Genomic DNA, 22,850 nt, shown 5'->3' with positions numbered 1-22,850 from the left:
ATTTAAAATTTCTACAGGGATTAAAAACCATGAGTTTTGTTTTAGCTGCGTTTACCTCCAAGCCGTGGTCACTACAAAACTTGTCAAAAATTACCAGTGCCTTTTGCAGACCGCTAGGGGATTTCGATAAAATTAAGGTGTCGTCTGCGAACATTAAAATAGGAACTTTTACACCTGCAAGGGAGGGAGCATCCACAGACTGGGATTGCATACAGGAGACAATTCCATTAATAAAAAGTGTAAACAATGTTGGTGCCATTGAACAGCCCTGTCGAACCCCACGCTCAACAGGGAAATCGACAGTGTCGTTGCCGTATCCACCCCATTGAATTTTAGCATAAGTACCCTCATGGAGTCTCATGATCAAGGTCAGAATGGTCATTGGGACCCCCAGAGCTGCCAGCACCTCCCACAATTTTGCCCTCGGCACCAGGTCGAATGCAGCCCGTAGGTCAACAAATGCTGCGTAAAGACTGCATCCACCCAGTACCACGGTCCTCCACTGTATCAATTGAAAACGGAAGACCTGGTCCACAGTGCTGGTTGCTCTGCGAAACCCGGCCTGAAAAGGAGATAAAACATTCTGCTCCTCTGCCCAATCAAGCAAGTTTTTAATAATTACACGCCCTACAACCTTTTGGACCGTGTCAATTAAGCTGATTGGGCGGTAATTGCAAGGTTGGGCACGGTCTCCCTTTTTATATACTGGGATAATAACAGCACCCCGCCAGGATGCCGGAATTTCAGCGCCCCTAGCAATGTGATTTAATATAAGGCAGATGTATTTACTCCACCTGTCGGTGTCATTTAAAAAGACATCCGCAGGGACTCCGTCAATACCCGGGGCTCGGCCACTGTGAACAGATTTCAGGGCAGAGAGTACTTCACCCTGAACAAAGATGTCATCGTCTGCAAACAGGTAAGTAGGGCAGGAGCTGTTAACAAACTGGTCCCTTGAAGAGTACTGCTCGCTGAAAAATTTAACCCATGCATCATGAGAGACATTATTATTGGGAGCTTCTGGAGAACTATCGTTACCCCATTTGACAATATGCCAAAATAGTCTAGAGTGTTTGCGGTCACTTGCACATTTCAGCTTCTGCCAGTGGGCTTCGTCCCATTCTCTTTTTGCCCTAGCAATGCAGTTTTTATAGTGCTTCCTGGCAGATCGAATCTCACCCAAGTTGTTACTTTTGATCGCAGCTCCTAGATTGAATCTTGCTGCCCTACAATCTTGATTGTACCATTTTCCTGCTTTATGTTGGCAGCCCCTCTTGTTATGTACAGGTTTCTAAAATCTAAAAGTGATCAATCATGTGCGGTAAAATTAAAATTAACCAGTACTTTGCCCTTTCGTCCAATGTTTCAAATTTCACTAATCAAACCTCTGCTTAAGGGGAATTGCTTTTCTAGTCCACCTATCTAGGTAGAGGATCACTTAGAATGTGAGGTACAGTCATTTCTAAATTTCAAAAGCATAAAAGGGACAATTGTACTACTTTATAAATTGGAACGGTCCTGGTCCAGAAAACAAGTCATGAGATCCTTCTGGTCATGTCCATGCCCCAGGTTACTGTGTCGTTTCCATGGCAAGAATCCATCCAGGTCCAAGCTGGTGGGATGGGTTCTGTGAAGAGGGTGCCGTTGGAAATTCTTCATAGTTTGGCCACAAATGTAATGTCCTTCCCAGAGCAATGCCCTTTAGCAGGGCCCTTCCAGAGCCCAGCAAAACAAAAGCATTACTGATGTAAGTAGGACATGTCTGGCATGTATTGCTCATTTGACAAACATTATTTGAAACTGAGTACTATGCTACCAAGAGACTCAGTGGCCGTTGTAGGTGCAAATTACTATTATTAATTTAGGGGCATATTTACAAGCCTCTTGCGCCGGCTGTATGTCACTTTTTGTGACAGACCGGCAGCATAGTATAGTGCTCCATATTTATAAGGACACGTAAAGCCACCCTGTGTGGCTTTTTATGTCTTTGTAAATACGGCCCCTTTTCAAGCAGCACTTTGCGCAAAAAGGGCACCCCATTGGTGTTGCTGTGGGTGTTCCTAAGCAACACCCATGGATTCTGCCGCATTTCCAGATTTACAATGTTTCTTAAATCTGAGAATGCGTCAGTATCCTATGCATCCTCAGGGGAGGCGTTAGGAGGCACAGCGAGGAGAAAAACTTTTATTTATCCTTGTTTTTTCCTCTTTCTTTGCGTGCTGCATTCTGCAGCATGCATAGAAAGGGGAAAACACCACTCTGGATTGTTTTTGTGCAGGAAGGTGTCCCTTCCTGCACAAAAACAATCATCACCTCAATGTAGGCACCCTTGCATCATGGAAAAAGAGTGCCTGAGTAGGCGCATGGCAGCTGATTGTGTGCCAGCGCAGGGGAGAGTTCAGGGATACATCATATAGTTGTAAATATGATGTATCCCTTTGCTCCGAGAGTAACGCAGGGCGGTGCAGCCAAATTACTTGCAGCACCGCTCTGCATTACTTTGTTGTGAATATGGCCCGTACTATTTAAACTGTACCCTATATATGATTGCTTGTTTTTTAAGACTTACCTGCAGCAGCATTTTGTGGTCCTACATTACCTTAGGCACTTTGCCTTCATTTGCTGAGCTTTGGAGGAACTACATGTGCCACAACCGGATTCCTTCTTGGTAACTACCTTCAAGGAAAAAACACGAAAGAGTAAAACAGCTGTCACAGTTACTATAGAGACAGCAATGCTCATGCACACATCATTGCAAAGGAGCACACCTGATTAAACATGGTGATCTTAGGCCTGAGCCTCAAACCTCTCTGAAGGTACCTAAAAAATAAGCAAATTGTGAGATTTAAGAAAATACAAGAAGCGGTCAAGAACAGATTATTGTTCATTGGAAGAAGTTGTTTTCATAGAATGCTGAATAAGAGCATAGTGATTTAAAAGAAGAATTTTGGATGCACATCCACTTGGAAAGTATGATTGACTGAGTTTGTATACTGACCTGTTAATCCCTTCCAAGAACTCCAACCTATGTGAGACTGAGCAAGTAAACTAGCAGTTTATGGATTCAGGTTTCAGCAACTGTTTACACACAAATCACATGGTGGTTAATAGTTTCTAATGTTTCACTGATGTGTAAATGTTGAAAATTGGGTTACTGGTTGAGGGGGGAAAACCTCTACTCAAGCAGCAAATCACAACACTTGTCAGGGTGAAACACAAGCAAACTACATATTAACCTGTGCTAAACCCTCTGGTAGCCTGGCACAAAAGCAGTCAGATTTAGATTAGAAGCAAAGTGTAAAGTATTTATGCGGCACATAAACAGTAATAACATCAAACGCAACCCATGAAAAATCCCACACAATTTAGAAAAATAGAGTAAAATGTTATAAATTATTTGATACTAAAACAACAAAAATCTGATTAGTATTGAGATATGCAATTTTAAAGAATTAGGTAGAAATAGTGCTTAAAAGCACAAAGCGCCAAACACGGTTATCTTGTTGCTCCGGAACTGCACAAAGTCTCAGGTTCAGGCCAACCATGATGGAGTGCTGGCCGGTTAAAGGGAACAAGCTAGGCCAGTTGAACAAAGCACCTGAATTCCTGGTGTTGGAGCATTGCAAGGCCCTGCATCAAGGATGCATTCCTCAGCGACAGTTCAGAGGAACTAGAGGGCTGCGATGTGAACGCCTGCGTTAAGGAAGCGTTGCACAGTGGCAGTTTCAAGGAGTTATGGAGCTGCAAGGATAGGTCCTGTGTTGATGTGTCTCACAGCTGCAGGTCAGAGGAGCTGCAGAGCTCCAATGTGAGATCCTGATTTGAAGATGCGTCATGCATTGGCGGTTCTGAGGAGCTGCAAGACCCTGTGTCTGGATCTGTCATGCAGTGGCAGTTGCAATGTGGAGCAGTGAGATGAAGTGTTGTGCTCTGTCAGTTCTGCTAGGACATCAGTTGGGTTGGCAGAGCACCTTCAGGCCCACTTCTCAGGGTCCAGAACTGGGGTGGCACCATATGGGGGACAGGACTTACAGCAGGCACAGTCCAGGTGCAGGGTTCAAATTGGTTGGAGCCTTTTCTGTTCCTGGGGCTTTGACCAAGAGACCACTCAACTAGACCTTAGAGTCCCTCTGGTGATCCTGGTTTCAAGATGCAGGTCCAGCCCTTTTCACCCAGGGAGCAGGGCAGCAAAGTAACAGTCCTTTGTGCAGCAAAGTAGCACAATAGTCCATGTTCTGAAACTTACGCAGGTCCAGATGTGCACTGAAGAGTTGGGCCTGAGGGTACAATATTTGTATCTGGTGCCAGCTTTGAAGTGAAAGAAGCTTCTAGAGTTTCCTCCTACAGAGAAGTCTAGAATTCTCTTCCTCCCTGCTCTGCCCCCAGTACCGCCTGCACGCACAAAATACTAGTGAAAAACCCTTTGTGAGTGTGCTCAGGCAGAGTCTTAGTGATATGCTGTGCAGTAGGTGACAGCTCCTCCCCTCATACTCACAGAGATGGCCCATCCCACCAACATCTATTCCCCCTCTATCTCACTGACTGGAAGCAATACAAAAAGACCAACTGCCAGCTACATATAGTCATGTGACCTAGTATACAGGCTGTAGCAACTAAATGGTTGGGTCAGGGAAAAGCCAACCTTTTAAAGTGATATTTTCAGAATTGTTATTTAAAATCCAACCTTACCATAAAGAGTGATTTTCATTTATAATTCTTTAAAGACCAACCTTGACATTCCTACCTGCTCCAAATTGAAAGTTATCCCTTATTAAATGTAATAAAGCAACCCAATGTTATCATATGGGAAAGGCTGGCCTTGTAGTAGTGAAAAACAAATGTAAGAGTTTTTCCCTACCAGGACATTTAAAAGTTAAAAGAACATGTCCAACTTTTTTTAATGCACTGCACCCTGTCCTATGAGCTGTTTAGGGTGTACCATAATGGTGACTTACAATGTGTTAAAAAGAAAGGTTTGGCCCTATCAAAATGTTTACTTTGTCATGTCAAAATGGCAGTTTTAAAACTGCAAATTGAGGTTGCAGTGGCAAACCTGGGACATGTTCAAAGAGGCTACTCAAGTATGGTGCAATAAGTGCTGGAGGCCCACTAGTAGCATTTAATTTTCATGCTCAGGGTACATGTAGTAGCGCTTTACTAGGGACTTACAGGTAAATTAAATGTGCCGATTGGGTGTAAATCAATGTTACCATGTTTAAGGAGACAGCACAGGCACCTTAGCCCTGATTAGCAGTGATAAAGTGCACAGAGTTATATGGCTAACAAAAATTTAATCTGCAAAAGGAGGAGGACTGAGGCAAAAGGTTTGGGGGAAGACCAGCTTAAGTCTGACAGGTCTAGCAGTAAATTACAATTGAAGAATCAAATCTCCTAGGCAATCAGAGGGAAAGAGGCATTACAAACCCACTGACAGGGGAAGCAGATTAAGAGGAAGACGGTTTAGGAAGGTTTGCACAATATTACAACAAACCTCAAATTGACTCTCTTGTACTTTATCTGGGCTGAAGAAGGCATTGAGGGGCCCTTTTCCAGCGTAAATGTGATTTTTCAAGATCAACACTTCTGTTAGCTGAACTTAACAAAAATGAGATGCACGGTAGGCATTTCTGTGAAACAGCTGCTACTAACCACCCTTTGTAATAGTTACAAGGAATTCCTTGTCTGGTGCAAAACTGAAAAAAGCGCCTCGAAGTCCAGTTAGAGGCAGTTTTTTTAAGACCAAAAAATAGCTGGCCTTATAATTGGTGACAAAAAAAGGGTGCCCTGACAGGTGCTGCCGGGAGAAGCAGCACCTAGAAAAACAGCTACAACCATAAGCCTAGCAAGCATCCTGACAAGACATAGCCAGGAAAGATTTCTACATACCTCAAATAGAGAGGTAAATTGCACACATTGTAAGCAGGAAACAGTCCACAAGCCTGGAAGGGGCCCAGGAAGCCAGGAAAAGTCAGGAACATTGCAGAGTACAAACAGCAAGCCGAAAAGACCCAAAGCTGACCTACTAAGTAAGCTGCAACTGCCATCTAGAGACAGAAGGTTTGGGGCACCTCCTTGCAAAAGAACCCGCAAAAAATGCAGATTGCTAGGAATAGGTGATTCTGTAGCAACACATTTGTAGGTGGGGAAGTTTGATTTGTTTTTCTTTTAGGTGGGCTGCTGGGTGTCCGTCCCGAGGATGTGAAAACACCTCACGATGTAAATACTGAGACGAGGAAGTGATGAGGAGGTAATGTATGTAAAAATCCACAAATAAATCAGTTGGTGTCAATTTACAAACATTTCTGTACTTATTTCAACCACTGACATAGTCAAAGATTTTTCTAATGCAAAGTTTGGAGTAATGCAACAGAACATCCACAAACCTCTTAGTGATTCGTCAAAATGGAGTCTCTCCAGGACAAAATATTTTCCATGTGTAGACAAAAAATACACCACTGAACAGAGGCACTGGCTATCTCAATTTCAATTTCAATTTCAAAAGCTTTTATTCGATTTGTAAACAAATCATACAAGCGAAACATAAAATCAATTCATTACATTAAAAAGGTTATTATAAGATACAACATTTATACAGGGGAATCCAAAATATTTCATATAGGAATAAGACACATACTGACAAGCGTTAAATCATTGGATCATAATTAAAATTAAAAATATAAAGATGACCAAAAGGTACGGAAGTTAAAATCGTACAGACAGGAATAAATATATTGTCACAAAATGCTTATCCTGGCAGCTGTACGTTAAATATCAAACCCCTGCCTAGATCATGGAAAATATAAGTTTTTAGTTTGAAAATTAGAGTACAGACAGGACAGTATAGAAATATAACTGCACTAAATGTTTCCTGGCAGCTGTACCATGAAAAGTATGAAAAAGCAAAAGAGAAAAACATGTACAGACAGGATTGAGAATAGGTTATCACTACTAAAAAGTGCTCGTCCTGGCAGCTGTACATATTAAGAAAGTACAGACAGGAATGTAGAAATCATAGCAATACAATACTTTTCCTGGCAGCTGTACATTTCAAAATAAAGGTGGCAACAAAAAAACAAATGTCTGCATTTTCTAGAGCTGATAGTAACACAAGGGCATTCTTAAAAGACCGTGTATTATATTTAATGAATATAGGTTTTAGATACCTTAATCTTAAAAAGTGATAAAATTTGCAGAAAAGTAGGAAATGGCAGCAACTCTGACGTGAAAAGTTGTCACAAGGGCAGGGTGTTTCAGATTTCTGTTTCTGTACTGGGAACGCAACTAGATGGTGTACAATACCCAACCTGACGCGGGTTAAAACATATTGGTGAGATGGGCGGCAGACATATAGGAGATAGGCTTGAAGCCCCGTTGGTAAGTTAAGTTCTCTATAGAACTTCACAGTAGCTAGCTTACCATATACCTCATCACGCCCTTTTTTTTTGTACATTAGAAAAGTTTGTTTGATCTCTTTTTTAGGGATTTCTACCGCCAGTTTGGAGTCGAGAAGAACATCAATATCAAACAAAGTTTTGTACCAAAAACGAATATATTTCAGCCAAAGTATACGTGAGGAAAAGTCCAGGCCTATACAGTCAAGAATAATTTCTTGAGTGAATCGAGTTTCTGGCTTAGCCCAAATAGAACGCCACAATAAGAGTGGACGAACGGCTGCTAAGTCCGAGATAAACTCGACCCCAACCTCGTCATGAATTAATTGAATGGAAGCGGAGTGGGGGACACATAGCACTCTTCTTAAAAACTTGTTTTCCTCTTTTTGGAGAGAGGTGCCATCTATGTTGCCCCACACCCTCGCCCCATACAATGGCTATCTCAAATGTGCAATTGTATTGTGTATACAATTACGCATTGGGTAAATACTAATGCTGAAAATTGAGGAAACGCATATCTTGTCCAGTCACATCCCCTGATGTGACTGGAGCAGCTTTCAAGGCTTACTACTGGAAAGGTTTGTGAGTAGGCAAAAGTCATATATCTGCAAAGATGCATAACACTGCCTATGTTACTACAATTTTTGACGATTTTGGTCTCTCAAGCTCAAAGGGCTTTTCAGCCCAAAATGTAAATTTAAAACCAACAAAGTGTAGTGGCTGGTGTCGTTGAAGAGTGGTGGGCAGGGGGGAAGAGGTTCGGGGGTGACGGACAACAGATAAAATACAAAAATAAATGTAAAAAAATACCTTACCTACAGCCAGACTCACCGCGCTGTTCTTCTCCATCCCCTGCAGGCACAGGCTCGCAGACTTCCCCGCAGCCAATTCTGACACTGCTCTCATGAATGAGAGCGGCATCAGGGTTGGCCTGAGTGACCTGTATTTGTGCTCCCAGTCAGACTGGGAGCCTGTGGCTGCTGTCTTTAATCAGGCAACGCAGCACGGGTTGTAGACAGCTTTAGTGCATATGTTGGTTTGGCCGTCCTGAGACGGCCGGCAAAACCCAATGCGCACTGATACCAGTGCATACCACTCCCCCTCCAATGATACTGTCATACTCCTGGCCCTGCTCCTACAAACTCAGCCAGGATATGAAAAATAAAACAAGAATAAACTGTGTTTATTATCATTGTATTTTTCCTTTCCTGCTGTTTTGAGGCAGCTGGCAGGGAGGCAACACTCCTCCGCCATTGACGAGGAGCCGTCACTGCCAACAAATGTAGGGGCATTTTAGCAAGGGCCAGATCGCCGCTTTATTGACACTTTTTGCCATTAAAGCAGTGATTTTTTTATCGCCCAATTTCCAAGCTGTCGCTAACAGTAGTTAGTGACAGCTTCCAGGCGATAGTGACCAGTTTGGGGCCCGCTTTGCATGTCAGTGTTATTTATCACTAATGACATGCAAAGTGGGCGTACCCAAATTGGTAGCGGCTGAAAGCAGTCGCTAACACAGCTATCGCCTATTAGCAATACCCGCGAAACGATAACAAAACGCAAGATAAACGCGATTAGCACCAGGATTTTACACCTGATAAAAACCTGACTTAGCCATAATAGTCAATGGGAGGTGGATTGTACGGCTAAGTCCCCACCTGCCTATTAGTGAGATTTTCCTTAGCAATAGGATTTTTATCGCTGGAAATCTCACGTTAAAGATGGGATTCACCACTATCGCTGGATTTTTTATTGCTGTGGAGATAAATGTTGTTAATACTGCGTTATCTACGCAATAAAATCCAGTAATTGGAGGCGATAAAAAAAATCACGCTAAGCACGGTTTGCGATAATTATCGCAAGTTGTTGCTAATATGCCACGCAGTTTGTGGGCATTAATAAACTGCAATCCAACACCTTCTGAACCTTGAGATGGCCAAGGGCTGGACTAACTCTCTTTACAGGATGGGAAGGGGAATGGATCACCCCAATATTTGCTACAACTATTGGGGAAGGACATTTTCCTTGAAAAAAAATGCTTTCCCAGCTGAGAAAGAAAAAATGTGCCTTTCAACAAAGGGCTCCTTTTCCCCTGTGTGAAACGTTATGCTATGTAGATTTCTCTACATGGGGAATGAGAGCTCTTTGGTTGTGTCATAATATATGGTTTACTGTAATGTAGATATTTTATCATATTCTTTTCGCAGGTGGTCAGTATCTATGGGGGGAGTTGTGGTTTAGTGTTTTGGGAGCAGGTCGGGGAGAGCGTCTTCAGGGTTAGGAGGCTATGGACTCCACTTAGGGAAGTACTGTCTGCTTCACCCATAATGCTGGAAGCACAATCCAAAAGGTGCTTTTTCTCACAGCCCCTGCCTGTCTCCCAGCCAAGGTTGTTCTGGGTATAGATCCAGAAATTCAGGCCCATCAACACCAGACAACTCATAGTTACCCAACGTGGTTATTACGCCCAAGGGATAATACTCTAGGCAACGTGTAATGAGGGGCCATATTATCAAGAAAGGGCGATACATTATCGCCGCTTTTATCGGCAGGAAACTGCCGCTAAAGCGGCGATAATGAGCTTGATAATATGCTCTTGTGAATTCCCATAGAAGCCCAGTCGCCGCTTTAGCGGCAGTTTCCTGCAGATAAAAGCGGCAATAATGTATCGCCCTTTCTTGATAATATGGCCCGAGGTTCTTAGGGTCCTTTAAGCGTCTATAACATACTAAGGCCCTGATTCTGAGTGAGTTCATGGGACTCAATGTGCTATTTATTGAACTTCATAAATAAAATTACAGCAGGGGTTGTTATCTATCAGATGAGATGAAAAAAATAAAACTACCATGAGTTTTTGAGGAACAACATTTGGATTTTGGTGCTAACTATACCAAGCGCAGTAAATAGCATATACTTTTCCCCTGTTAAATTCCAACACCTTTGAAGAAGGGCTCATATTTAACACCCAGTGGTGAGTTAAATAACTGCTAGCTCGTAATTCTGACCCCTGCGCAAACAGGAATATCTTCCAATTGGGGCCTAGGATTCCTTTTCAAACAAAATATCCCTTTTATATTACAGTCTCACTAAAACAATGTCCAAGGGGCATATTACCAAGCAATAGCGATAATTATCGCTATTGCTTAGTTAGAGACAAAAATTTACCGCAGCGCTGCAGCGATTTTTACCGCAAATAAACCTTGGTATTACCAAGGTTTAACACAAATGCGGTAAAAATCGCCGCAAAGCATGAATATCGCTGAAAAGTCAGCGATATTCATGCATTAGCGAGCTAATGCTCTTAGCCATGTTATCCACCTCCCATTACATGGCTAAGAACTGCTCAGGGCAGGTGTTAGCTTTTGGAGATATTCCAGCTTAGCGCGAATATCTCCAAAAGTTGGTAATAGGAGATAGCGATGTTAGCGACTGGTTTCAGTCGCTAACATCTTGGCACGCCCACTTTGCATCTCATTAGTGATAAATATCACTGACATGCAAAGTGGGGCCCAAGATGGTCGCTATCTCCTACTAGCTGTCGCTAACTGGTGTTAGCGGCAGCTAGGTAATAGGGAGATAATTTTATCTCCGCTTTCTTGGCTTTTAAAGCCAAAAAAGCGGAGATAAACCCCCTTGACAATATGCCCCCTAGTGGTTAAAGTTTCCAGGTCGGTTTTACGGACGCTGCTTATAATTTCAGACGCACTCTAGCAAAGCAGACAGGCCTGATCTAGCAAAGCAGACAGGCCTGATTGGCGCTCAGCCAGTGCAGCTTTCACAAAGTGCCGCACGTGGAATTCAAAGCAACGTTGTTAGATATTCAGAGCACGTTTTCAAGCGCAAACGACACGTCGACTGCTTTCATATCCCCGATTCTGCCTCGCATATTCTTTTTAAAATCAAACATGAAGTGACAGATGTGTGGAAATATCTGTGTCGTGCTCTCTGTAAACATAACGGCTCAAACAGCCACCTCGGCATGTCAGATGACAGCTAGAACTCCCCGTCCTCCGGCGAGGTGCTCTGAATTTCATAACGCCCATCCAAGCGTTGCGGGCGGCGCTTCTGGAAAGGAGAAAAAAGCTGTGGACAATAAAATGTAAAGTGGAAAACACAGCTGCTTTGCATGCTCGCAACTCATTCCTGGCATATTTCTTATGTATGTCATTTCAATTCTGTTTTCACCTGGCCCGCTGTTCTACCAAGCAGACAAAGGCGTTTTATGACATGGGGAAAGTTGGTGATTGCCCGGTGCCCCTACCTTCTAAGGACCCTGGGAAAGTGAACTTTCAGTTCCATCTCCCTCTATTCTTTTTCTCTATCTAAATATCTTTCTCGCTTTGCCTACAAGCTACCACTGACTCGGTCTTTCTACTGTATATACATAGTTCAACTGTGACTCTGTTAAAGTTTAACATATAATTTAGTTTGTGTGGCATCATAGACTTGAAGCAGGAGGAACTGGGCGATGAAATTCAAATGTGTTCTGTACAGGGGCCCTCATAACGTGTGTTCACCGGGGCTCCCAAAATTCATAAGCTGACACTCCTACCAGGAGAGGTCTACTAGTGGGCTATGTATTTTGTAACAAGTTCTAAAGGCTTTTAAAAATATTTCTATTTCTGTGTATTTGTTGGCTGAAAGGTGAACAGGTAAAGAAATAACACCGATGGACGCGTGGAGCCTTTCATGGATAGATAATGAATATTTTAAAACGGTGATAGTGCAGCAGGTTCAGTGGCACCAGGTCACAAGGCTGTTTTTCACTAGAAAATCAAGGGATGGGCAGCAGTTTTCTTACTTGCATTTGGACCCATGGTGCCATGGATGGATGGATGGATAAATGGATGGTAAACACCAAGGTCCTCATTTACGGGTTTTTTGACATAGGGCAGCACAATAGGCCTTGCTGCTGCACTGCCCTATGGCAAAAGCACAGTAATGCGCTGTATCTATTAAAAACGGTGCTATCTGGTCCTTTTCCCCTGTGCCGGTGCACAATAGGCTGCCTTGCGCCAACACAGGCATCTTTGCACCATGGTGCAAGGGTGTCTGCATTGCGGGGATGATTTTTTTTTGCGCAGGAAGAGAAACCTTCCTGCCAAAAACAATCACAAGAGGATCTTCACTCTTTCTATGTGTGCTGCATAATGAAGCACAGAGAAAGTGGAAAAAAGAGGAGAAATAAAGATATTTCTCCTTGGTATGCCTTCCTTATGCCTCCCTTGGGGAGACATACATTTTTGGGGCTACCTCAGAATTACGATATCTCGTACATCTGGGGCAGTGTCAAAAAGCCATGGATGTTGCTGGGAATGCTCCCAGCAACACCCATTACATGCCCCTTTCACGCGTGTGGCCTTATAAATATGCCAGTGGCACATTGTGCCACGGAACGTCAAAGAAGTGACGTTTTGGTGGCGCAATAGTGCCTGTAGGGCCTAACAAATGAGGCCCGAGTTCGAACAAAATACTTGTAGAGCACGTGCTGCATTTATTCTGCTGGTGAAGTGGTACTCAGCCAGACTCTCCTTACCAAGCTGACATCTGCTACCCTGCTGGCTGGCGACTATCCATCACTGCGCTTTCAGAATTGGTGTGCTGGCTTTGACATGAGGTTGTCCTGTATGCAATGCTGTCAGCGGATAGCTGCTGGTACTAGCCAGAGTTGCATCTTCAGGATCCAAATTCCACTATCATGTGCGCACACTTAGCAGAACGACACCACATCAAGAGAGAAAAAGTCCAATGCCAGTAAAAACATTGTTCAAGTTCACTTAAACAATTGATGGAATGAGAAATGAAGACAACACCAGCCCAATGAGTGAGCAGCATTTAAGGATGGTGGCTCATGGTCCCGAGCAGATTAAGTTCAAATAAACCTGTCTGTGATAAAAGTTAAAGCATTCATCAAAGCACGAATCACGCAACAATTTCGGTGACTAACAATTCAGTGGACCCAAGACGATTGAGGACTAGAGTAGGGACGGGTATGTGTAAGTTGCTTCTTAAAGTGAAGATGGTCAAATATGAATCGACATAACTGGCAATTTGTAGCACAAGGTCAGCATAGGAGGCTAAACAATCAGCCATCGTATCTGTTTTACCTAACACAGGGGAAGCTGGTATTACTATGGGGACATAATATGGCACACCCAGGGTTATAAATAAAGTCTATAGTTATATAATTATTAGTGACACAAGGAACTTTAAACATAATCTTGCTTGTTAGGGAGGATATTCTCTCTGTTTTGTATTTAGGAAAGATAGAAGCCCTCACAATATAAAGTGTTGCTAACCATATAATAAAAAATCCAGGGGTGCAATTGTAGATTTCATTATTGGAATCTATTCTTGACAACAGCACAGTCATGATCACTTGAATCCAGTGACAGAAGATCAGTTAAAGAAAAAAACTCTTAGATGGTTTTAAAGTGAAATGAAGTCAATCTCATTCAGAACCGAGATCTGACTGAGTGGTGAGGCAGAGATCCACAGTCAGGTGAGACAGAAAGTTTTTTTAATCACTGGGAGAAGCACTGGCGTCTAATAGTTAGAGCAGAGTGGGGAATGCAGGCATGCCACTCCCTCACACCCATGCATTCACACTCACACAGTCACCTGTTCGCAGCATGCCCTCTTAAATACACATAAATCTGTACATGCACAAAACAAACATTAAATAGCAAAATGTGCCTGCTGCAGCATCTCAGGGAGGGGATCCTCTTTGGTTCAAAAAGGTTTGGAACAACCACCTCCTCTCATTGGCTGACCCTGTCTTTCACTCAATGCTGAGTGTGATTGGGTCAGCAACGCTGCTGAGGTCATCCTACCCTGTGATGAGGTATCACTGATAAATACTCAGCCCAGGGTACTTCAGAGCTTCAAACTGAAGCACCTTGGTCCGAGTCTTTAAGTGACGCGCCCCCTTGTTATGTGAGGAGATCCTTGTGGAGCTTTACCAGGCTAAGGTCATAGCCACCAGGCTCTGACATCTTCACTTTGGGAAAGTTCTGCTCAGGAAGCCAGTCGCTTATGCATTTAGCTCATGTATAGCGCCTATCTGCCTGACCTAAACATGAAGAGTGTCTGTTGGGCCAACCTCTGGTGAGGCACTCTTCACTTTGGGGGGAGAAGGTGGGCGGGGGCACTCGCCACTTAAGGACGGGCAACTACTGGGGAGGAGTCAACTGCATTGACTAAAGAAGGAATGCCATACATCCTTCATAGCCTTTGATAACTGGGAATCGACAAGTATTTCGTCAGTGTTTCGCTTTGTAAAAGTAAGGAAATGGAAGACAAATTATTATTGAATGGCATTTGGTAGGCAAGTTTAACAATATAAAGGAGTCTTGTTGTACTAACTTTAGAAAAAGAAAGGCAAATAGTGAAAAGTGGTCAACGTTTTTGAATTTAAAATAATTTTTACTCTAAAAGAAATTGATTCCCACACTTTTAGGAGAGGAACTTCACAAAAGTTAAATGTTCATGGATTTTGTCAAAATTCACTCAGGGTTTTTCTGTCAAATAGATTTTAGAAGTGACAGGACATTTATTTATATATAATGTTTATATCCATTGCCTCAAGTACTCAGTGTAAGCAAGCACGTAGAACTAACTAAACACTGCTTATGCAAGATGGACAATGACTTGCAGGCAGCTTAATAGGACCAGGAAAGTGCCCAAGGATTTGCCTCATCCTCAAGCATTATATGGAGTATAGACACAGTTGCCCAAAATCTCTTAATCTCCCTCTGAAAGGGAATCTATTTACTGTGGTTCCCCCATTTATTACTCTGGACATCAGATGTGCCAACTTTGGCAGTGGCTACAGATTCTAAACACATTTAGTCATGTTATAGGTGGAGTTACATGGTGATCCGGAGGCTGATTGGTACATAGGAGTACCATCTCAAGGAGCACAGCAGGGGTGCTGTATGCGAAACCCCCAGGAGTCTTTACGGCAGGACTCTGTAAGTAAATGTCTGCGCCGCTATTTCTTTGGGCCGTTGTAAGCCTAGCAAACGGGGGCTTACCTTGCAATATCCAGCCCCTATAAAAGGCTTGAGTAAAATCATGGACTGGTGGTCAGCTGTACTTAAGGGAGAAACTCTCTAAATAAAATGGTAGCACCGAATGGGTTGGCCACGGTGCCGTTTGGCTCATCAGCTGGGTGGACAGCTTAGTTTACTCATCATTGCCTGCCCTTTGGTCGGCCATACCCTAACCCACCACGTTGACATATTTCCTCTATGAAATAAACCTGCAGCAAACTGTTTTCTTACCAAACTGTGTGTGACGTGACTCTTGTAACGCAGTGTGTACTAACAGCCACTTAACATGGTTGTTGGGGAGCGTTGCAGATATTGGCACTATGGCAGTGGCTACAGCTTTCTAAACAAACTTAGCCACAAAAATTCTTTTTAAATGAGTAACCATTTTTTATTGCAGTGTGCTGTAACGGTAACTCTATTACAGTATGAAATAAATATAGAGTGTAATTCCAGAGAATAATGTGTAGGCCACTGGAATGCTCTGCAGCTGAACTAGTGTTTATGTTTTAATGTAATAGGTAACTAGAATCTTGCTTCAAAAGTGGCCTATTCAGTATGTTTGGTTTGGTAGTATTTTCCCATTAAACTTTAAAAATTGAAGGCCGCTATACATTGTATACAGAAAGATAATATGTTCTGCAGCTGAAGCTGGCATGAAAACACAATTTAAAATTGTTTGATAGTTGTTAAACGCAGATGGAGCAAAGACATCAAACACTCCTCTATATTGGTATTATCCTTCTGACAGGCTAACAATGGCTGGGAAGGCACCAAAAATAATTTCCAGTAGTACAGCTTAATTATAGCATTTCCTACTTTCATGTTTTTTGCTGGTTAACTTAGTTGTCTTCACTGGTGTGGGACGTTTCCATGTGTTTTAATTTGGACTCAAGATCCACCTTACTAATAAGGCAGAACTTGACTGAAACTGCTTTGGGGTTTCTTTTATAACATTTGAACTGGGCTGGAATGCAACCATTGGAGGAGGACGTGGCCCATTTACATGAGCACAGGTCATTTGAAAATGATGATAATGAATGTCCCCAGAGTGATTACGAGTAATTCTGATTTTCTACCAGCAAACGTTTTGCCACTGGGATACTTGCTGCAAATTTACCTTGGCCTACAGTAGGGGAGCATCTGAGGCATGTAGGGTTTCAAGAGAGTGCACACTGTCATTTAAAAAACAAAGAGTTGAAGCACATTGGAAGATGATGGGAATTTTGTAAATGGGTTGAGGTTAACAGTTAAATGACACAGGAGTTTTCAAGTATTTGAGTGGGAATACTGGGACCTCAGTTGAGCTCCTGCACTATGCGGCTTCTGTGTTATACTTCTAATGCACCATCCTAAGCGCTTTAACTGTAACTTTTAATTCATCAAGGCACAGAGACCCCTGCTCTTCTGTCCATAACATGTACGTTGGTTTGTGAAGTCTCCTTCAAAGGCAAAGTGTTCCATCTCCACACTGCAGATGGCTCCCCTGTTGACACCTTCTGGCCCAGCTTATTCAGCTCAGCCTCAGCCCAACCCTGTGGGTAACGAGCCGTAAACTAGGTTGCAGAGTCGAAGCTGTGATGACTCTGCTAATACATTCATGATGGCTCCATCTCATCACCAACTCCATAGCAGAAACATCTTTGTCACAGAAGTTTAGCCTACCAGTCTTCTATCGTGCCATGTAGCCTGCCGCTCCCTTCTTGCACCACCCGTCCTAGCTGCAGATCTGGGCACGGCCAGTGGCGTAACGCAAAGTGATGGGGCCCCCCTGCAGATTGTGAGGAGGATCCCCTGAATATATCATGCCTCATAGGACTTGGGTTGAATGAGGGGACCCTGAAGTGCTGCCCCCGCCCCCTGCGCTGCAGGAGCTGCGGGGACTACATGAAGCCCCTGGGCCACAGATCTCCATCCCCTAGGGCAGAACTGGGGCCAGGTTCCTCTCACCACGGTTAGTGAGAGGTTTTACTCCTGCCAATCTCAGGAACGGATGTTTCAGTTTGCATCTCTAGTACTCCATTGTCAATATATTTTTAGGTTCATCACCTCTCACTCGAGACATCTTCACAGGCCTGGCCTGATACAGGAAATCTCTCCGACAAAGTACAAACTGGCTACTTTATGTCATTATAGAGAGTGTCCACCTCTGAGCAATCCTGTTTTCCACTGCAAGGTTGACATGAGTGCTCATGTTTGTGAAGAGCAGTAGCTCAAATGCAACGCTCAGCCATCAGTATAACCACACCTCCTAGTGCAAATAAAACTATTAATCAGGTAAGTTTTTGTCTTGTCTTATCTGTAGCAACAGGTATGCAACCAAAGTTTCATGTATTAAAATGAAGCCTAATGCATACCAGTTATCCAACAACCAAATCACGTGAAAAGAGAAAGTACGCTAAAATGCAAGGTTAAGAGTAATCTAGATTCAAAAAAGTTATGTACTGGCAAGTGGTACTTGGTAGAGTGGAAGGAATAGTGCTCTGAGAAAGGACAATGAGACTCAATCGAAAACATACTTTCTACATGACTGTTAAGAACTTTTCAAAGTATTATCCCACACAAACTCGGAACTTTACTTCTAAGATGGAGGCCATGAAATGGAGAATTGCCGAAAGCTCTCCAATCAAAAGCCATTGAAGGGAAGACGCATCACAAAAAGGACTCATCAAAAGTCCAGAGCGTAAAAAAATAGAGGTCAGTGACTTTTGGGAAGTCTATAAGAAGAGTGCACTCAAAATGAATCGCAGAATACCAGGAATTTTCTGACGAGAAAAGACTGCATATAAAATAAAGTATAAACCTTGTATTTGAAGAAACTTCACAACAATCCACGCTTGGAGTCAGGAAGCCAAGAAGTTCAGTGCAACAAATGTAGGCACATGTTTTAAGAATAAGCTGTAATACGGATACTTTCTTATTAAATTGAACTGAATGAAAGGGGAAAACAAAATGGAAAGCTCAAATATTCTTGTGTGCAGAAATGGATAAAATACTATTGTGACAAGGTTAATGGACATATTCTAGCACAGATTAGATTTCATATTGATAGATTTACTATGCATATCTGTAAATAATGTTGTTGTATTAGATAACGATGGTTGATAAATGCAGGCATAATAACGATGTCACCTTTAAACAAGTCAGAAGCAACTATTCCAATATTTTTGACATCGGAATGCAGTACACAACCCTTTATCTGATACTAAATTCCAAAGCTATGCTGTTATATTTAGGGAAAGGGTTGGAGTCAGGTGAAGCAGCAGTGGCAGAGGCAGGGTTTGGTCTCTTTTCTCAACTTTGCGAAGTTACACACACGTAAACACACAAAATTAAAAATAAATGTGTGCCAACCTCCAAAACAATCTGGGCAGCTTTTCCACTGACAGGGTGAGGAGGGGTCGATGAAATGAAGAACAGGCAAGTTGAATAAAGTTCATAAAAGGTCTTTATTAAATCTTCAATGTAAGAGACCTCATCCTCCAAAGTACAGAAATGACCGACCCCGAGTTTAAAGATAAACAGTCATTCATAACTACATTCTACTCTAGAACATCAAGGGGGTGCATGAGCTAAAGGAAAGCATGACTCATAGAACACTATGTAAGATCCAGATACAGCTTTTGATAAGAACACTACATCACCTCCCTCGTTTCATAAACAAACAAAAGTAATAAATGAACAATGAAAATGTAAACATGTTACACAAAATCCCGAAGATGCAGAGGAGCAGACCTTACCCTGCCAGATCTCCTCACGTCAGTCTCCTGGGGCAGAGCCAGAGGGAAAAGAAGCGCTCTGATCATAGCTGCTTGGAGAACATTTGGCAATTCTAATAAATTCCAAACCTTATGATCTTGTGTTCTAACAGCATTGCCCAAGAGTTTGATTACTTTAATAGGTTGACTAAATTTGGAAATACCAAATCTTCTTTCTGGTAACTTAATTCTGACCCAATCTCCAACATTTACCACTGTTTCCTTCACAGCTTTCCTCATATCGTACACACTCTTCCTCTTATTCATCTTTTCCAACTCTCGTTCTTTCCAACCAACCGCACTATCACTAGAACCACCAATTTCAGCCATTTTTGTAGTCACCCAAAAAGACCTGAGATGAGTACAAGCTGTCCTCCCCTTAAATAGAGCAAAAGGAGTTACTCCCGTAGAGGAATGAGGTGTGAATCTGTATTCGTAAACCTTCTTTTTTATGGCCTCTTCCCAGTTACAGCAGGACACAAGAGCCAATTGCATAGCTTTTTTAAGAACTCTGATAAATCTTTCAACAACCCCATTGCTTTGTGGGTAATGATGCACGTTTATGCGTGATCACACTCTCATTTAAAAACTGTTCAACAGCACCAGAAGTAAATTGTACACCGTTATCTGTCATAATTGAGCTTGGCAAACCTTTGTTTGCAAAAAGGTCATCAAGAAAGGAAATCACTGCAGATGAGTCTACACAATTGACTATCTTTATGACAGGCCATCTAGAGAACATATCAACACATACCAAGACATATCTATCTTGTGATTTTACTTTAACAGTTCCCAAGATATCTAAAGAAATGTCTACCCAAGGACCTGTGGATTGTTTCCTGACTACCATAGGTTGAGTCCTAAACTTGAGAATCTTGTCACTAACTGAGCACTGAGTACAACTCAGCACAGATCTATCAATTTGAGTGTCCATGGCAGGCCACCAATACACTTCTCTAACCCTTTCCTTCGTCTTGGCGATGCCCATGTGACTAGTTGAGCGTTCTCAATTAACTTGAGTCTTAATTTCGTAGGTGGAACCAGTCTGCTCCGTCTGACCAATAACCCGTTGAGCAAAGACAACTGTTCTTTGAAGCACAAGAAACCTTTTATTTCCACATCACACTCTTTTTCTATACACCAGCCACCTTGTAGAAAACTAATCACACGTTGCAAAACCGCATCTTTGCCCAGATTAGCAGTCCATTCCTCTTCTGTGATAACACCTTCTGTTACTACACAAATTTTCAAATCTTCTGAAGAATCTTCACCAATGAAGAAATCATCTTCATCAGACTCAGAGAGGGAATCACCAGAAAGTCTCGACAAACAATCTGCAAAAATATTGCTGGAACCTGGCAAATATGAAACACTAAACTCAATATCTTGCAAAGCAACAACCCACTTTCTTATTCTGTGTGAAACACAGTCAATCCCTTTGTTTTCAAATACCTCTTTTAGAGGTTTGTGGTCTGAAATAACAGTAAATCCCTTACCCCATAGGTACTGTTTAAGGAATCTATGACAAAATATCGAATACAAAAATATCTACCAACAAAAATATTGCAACAAAAATATTGATTACTATTAATAACCTACCGGACGTGATGTCCAAACTTGAAACAGACCTGGTCTGAGGAGGTGGGTTCCTTTGATGACTCCGAATGGCAAGAGGCCCTCTCCTCACCGCACAAAACTGCTATCCCCTCCAGATTGTAAAAAAAAATAAATTAAAGCTGGTTCAACTCAAGGTACTTCACCATATATATTACACGAGAACAACCCTTCACAAAATAGGTAAAGCCACACATATGTTCTGTCTCCGTAACTGTGGGGAGGAGGGAACGTTTCTCCACACCATCTGGGACTGTAGATATATGTCGACATACTGGATCGCAGTAATGCGCACGATTTCCCAAACAATAGACATATCCTTATTGCCAGAGCCACGTCGCTGCTTACTGAATGTTTGGGAATCCAATGACCTGAACCACCGACAGCAAGATTGGGTGATGTTGGGCATGATGGTGGCAAAGCGCAACATTGCTATGTTATGGGGCTCTGTAGTTTCTCCGACCCTTAATAAATGGTGTAGAGATATGGATGAGATGATGGTGGCAGAAAAGGCTGTTTTTATTCACCGTGGTTGCCCGAGGAAATGGGATGGAATCTGGGGGGCCTGGAACAAATTTTGAGGTTACATTTGTGAGCCGCCTTGTACTGATGGGGAGGGTGGAGACCCAGACAGTTCCTAGACAACCGACATGAGGGGATGGGTTTTTGAAATGTTGAAATATGCTGCTTTTTGTAATGATTCATGACCCTTCAAATTAAATATGCCTGCAATGTGTTCGATAACCCAAGACTATACGATGTAACTGAATTTTAGCTAACCCTGTCCTAAATGTTTTGCTTAAATGAAAATCCTCGACCTTTGTTCGCATACAAACGGAGTGCCAATCTGCGAGATAAATTAGTCCATACTCGCCCACAAGGAATCAAGAACATCGGGTCTCAGACCACACTATGGAACATGTCACCTGTGGTCGGTTATTTCCCTTGCGGGACCTGTACAGTATGCCTACAAACAGAGAAAACTCTAGAGATTGACATAGGTACCTCTCGCCCATGGAAGATTGAGATACATACTAATTGCAATAGCGAGCGCCTGATATATTTGATTTGGTGCCCCTGCCAGCTTCGCTATGTGGGAATGACCACTAGAAAAATTAAAATCCGTATACAAAAGCATAAGAGCACGATTAGATGTGGAAAACCCTCAACCAAACTGACCAACCACTTTTTAGACAAAGGCCACACTGATACTGATTTAAAGTGGGTAGTGTTGGAAAAACCTTGGATCCCACCACATCTGACAGATCCTTCAAGACTTTTATTCCGCAAAGAACAACAGTGGGTATTTCGACTAAGAACAGACACAATGGGTCTAAATGATGAAATTCCCTGGGTCTCTATCTAACACATTACTCACATAATGTCCATCATAGGCTGTGAAATCATTTGGATGAACATGAATATTATGGAGTGGAGGTAGGGTACAGAATGACAAGAATGTCTGTACCTTCTCCCCTTCATATACCAAGAAGAGATATTGGTATGACCTTGATAATAGGTCCAGTGATGTGTCATGATTACCTATGTATACCATTCTAGATAAACTTACAACTAACACCAGTGTCCCATATTACAGGCATCTCTACCTTAATAATTATTTGGTCTACGAGCTATCCATGTCGTCTCTAGACTGGATATGCTGTAGAATATCGAGATGTATTTAGTCCTCTCAACACCCACATTCACATTATTAATTGATCAAATATTTATTGGGTGAATCGATGATACGTGTCTAAATCTTCAAAGGGCTCACATATATGCCGAAATAGACATGCGCGATCTCGCTCAAGCAAAACCTACCACTCGATACAGTGCGGAAGAGTGTTTACGTCTTAGAAAGAGATACTGATAGTTTACAAACGCGCATGCGAGTGAAGCAGTGGCTCCTTCAGACAAAAGCAAGCGCATGCGCAAAGAATGGTAGTGGAAGCACAGACGCATGCGCAATAGAATTACAGGCAATCGTATAGACCGCTAGTATGGAAGGACCCTTTTCATTGCACAGCGGCAGACAATCA

Source organism: Lissotriton vulgaris, chromosome 6, assembly GCF_964263255.1.
Source record: "Lissotriton vulgaris chromosome 6, aLisVul1.2, whole genome shotgun sequence".
NCBI classification, from domain to species: domain Eukaryota; kingdom Metazoa; phylum Chordata; class Amphibia; order Caudata; family Salamandridae; genus Lissotriton; species Lissotriton vulgaris.
This window is presented reverse-complemented; position numbering follows the sequence as displayed.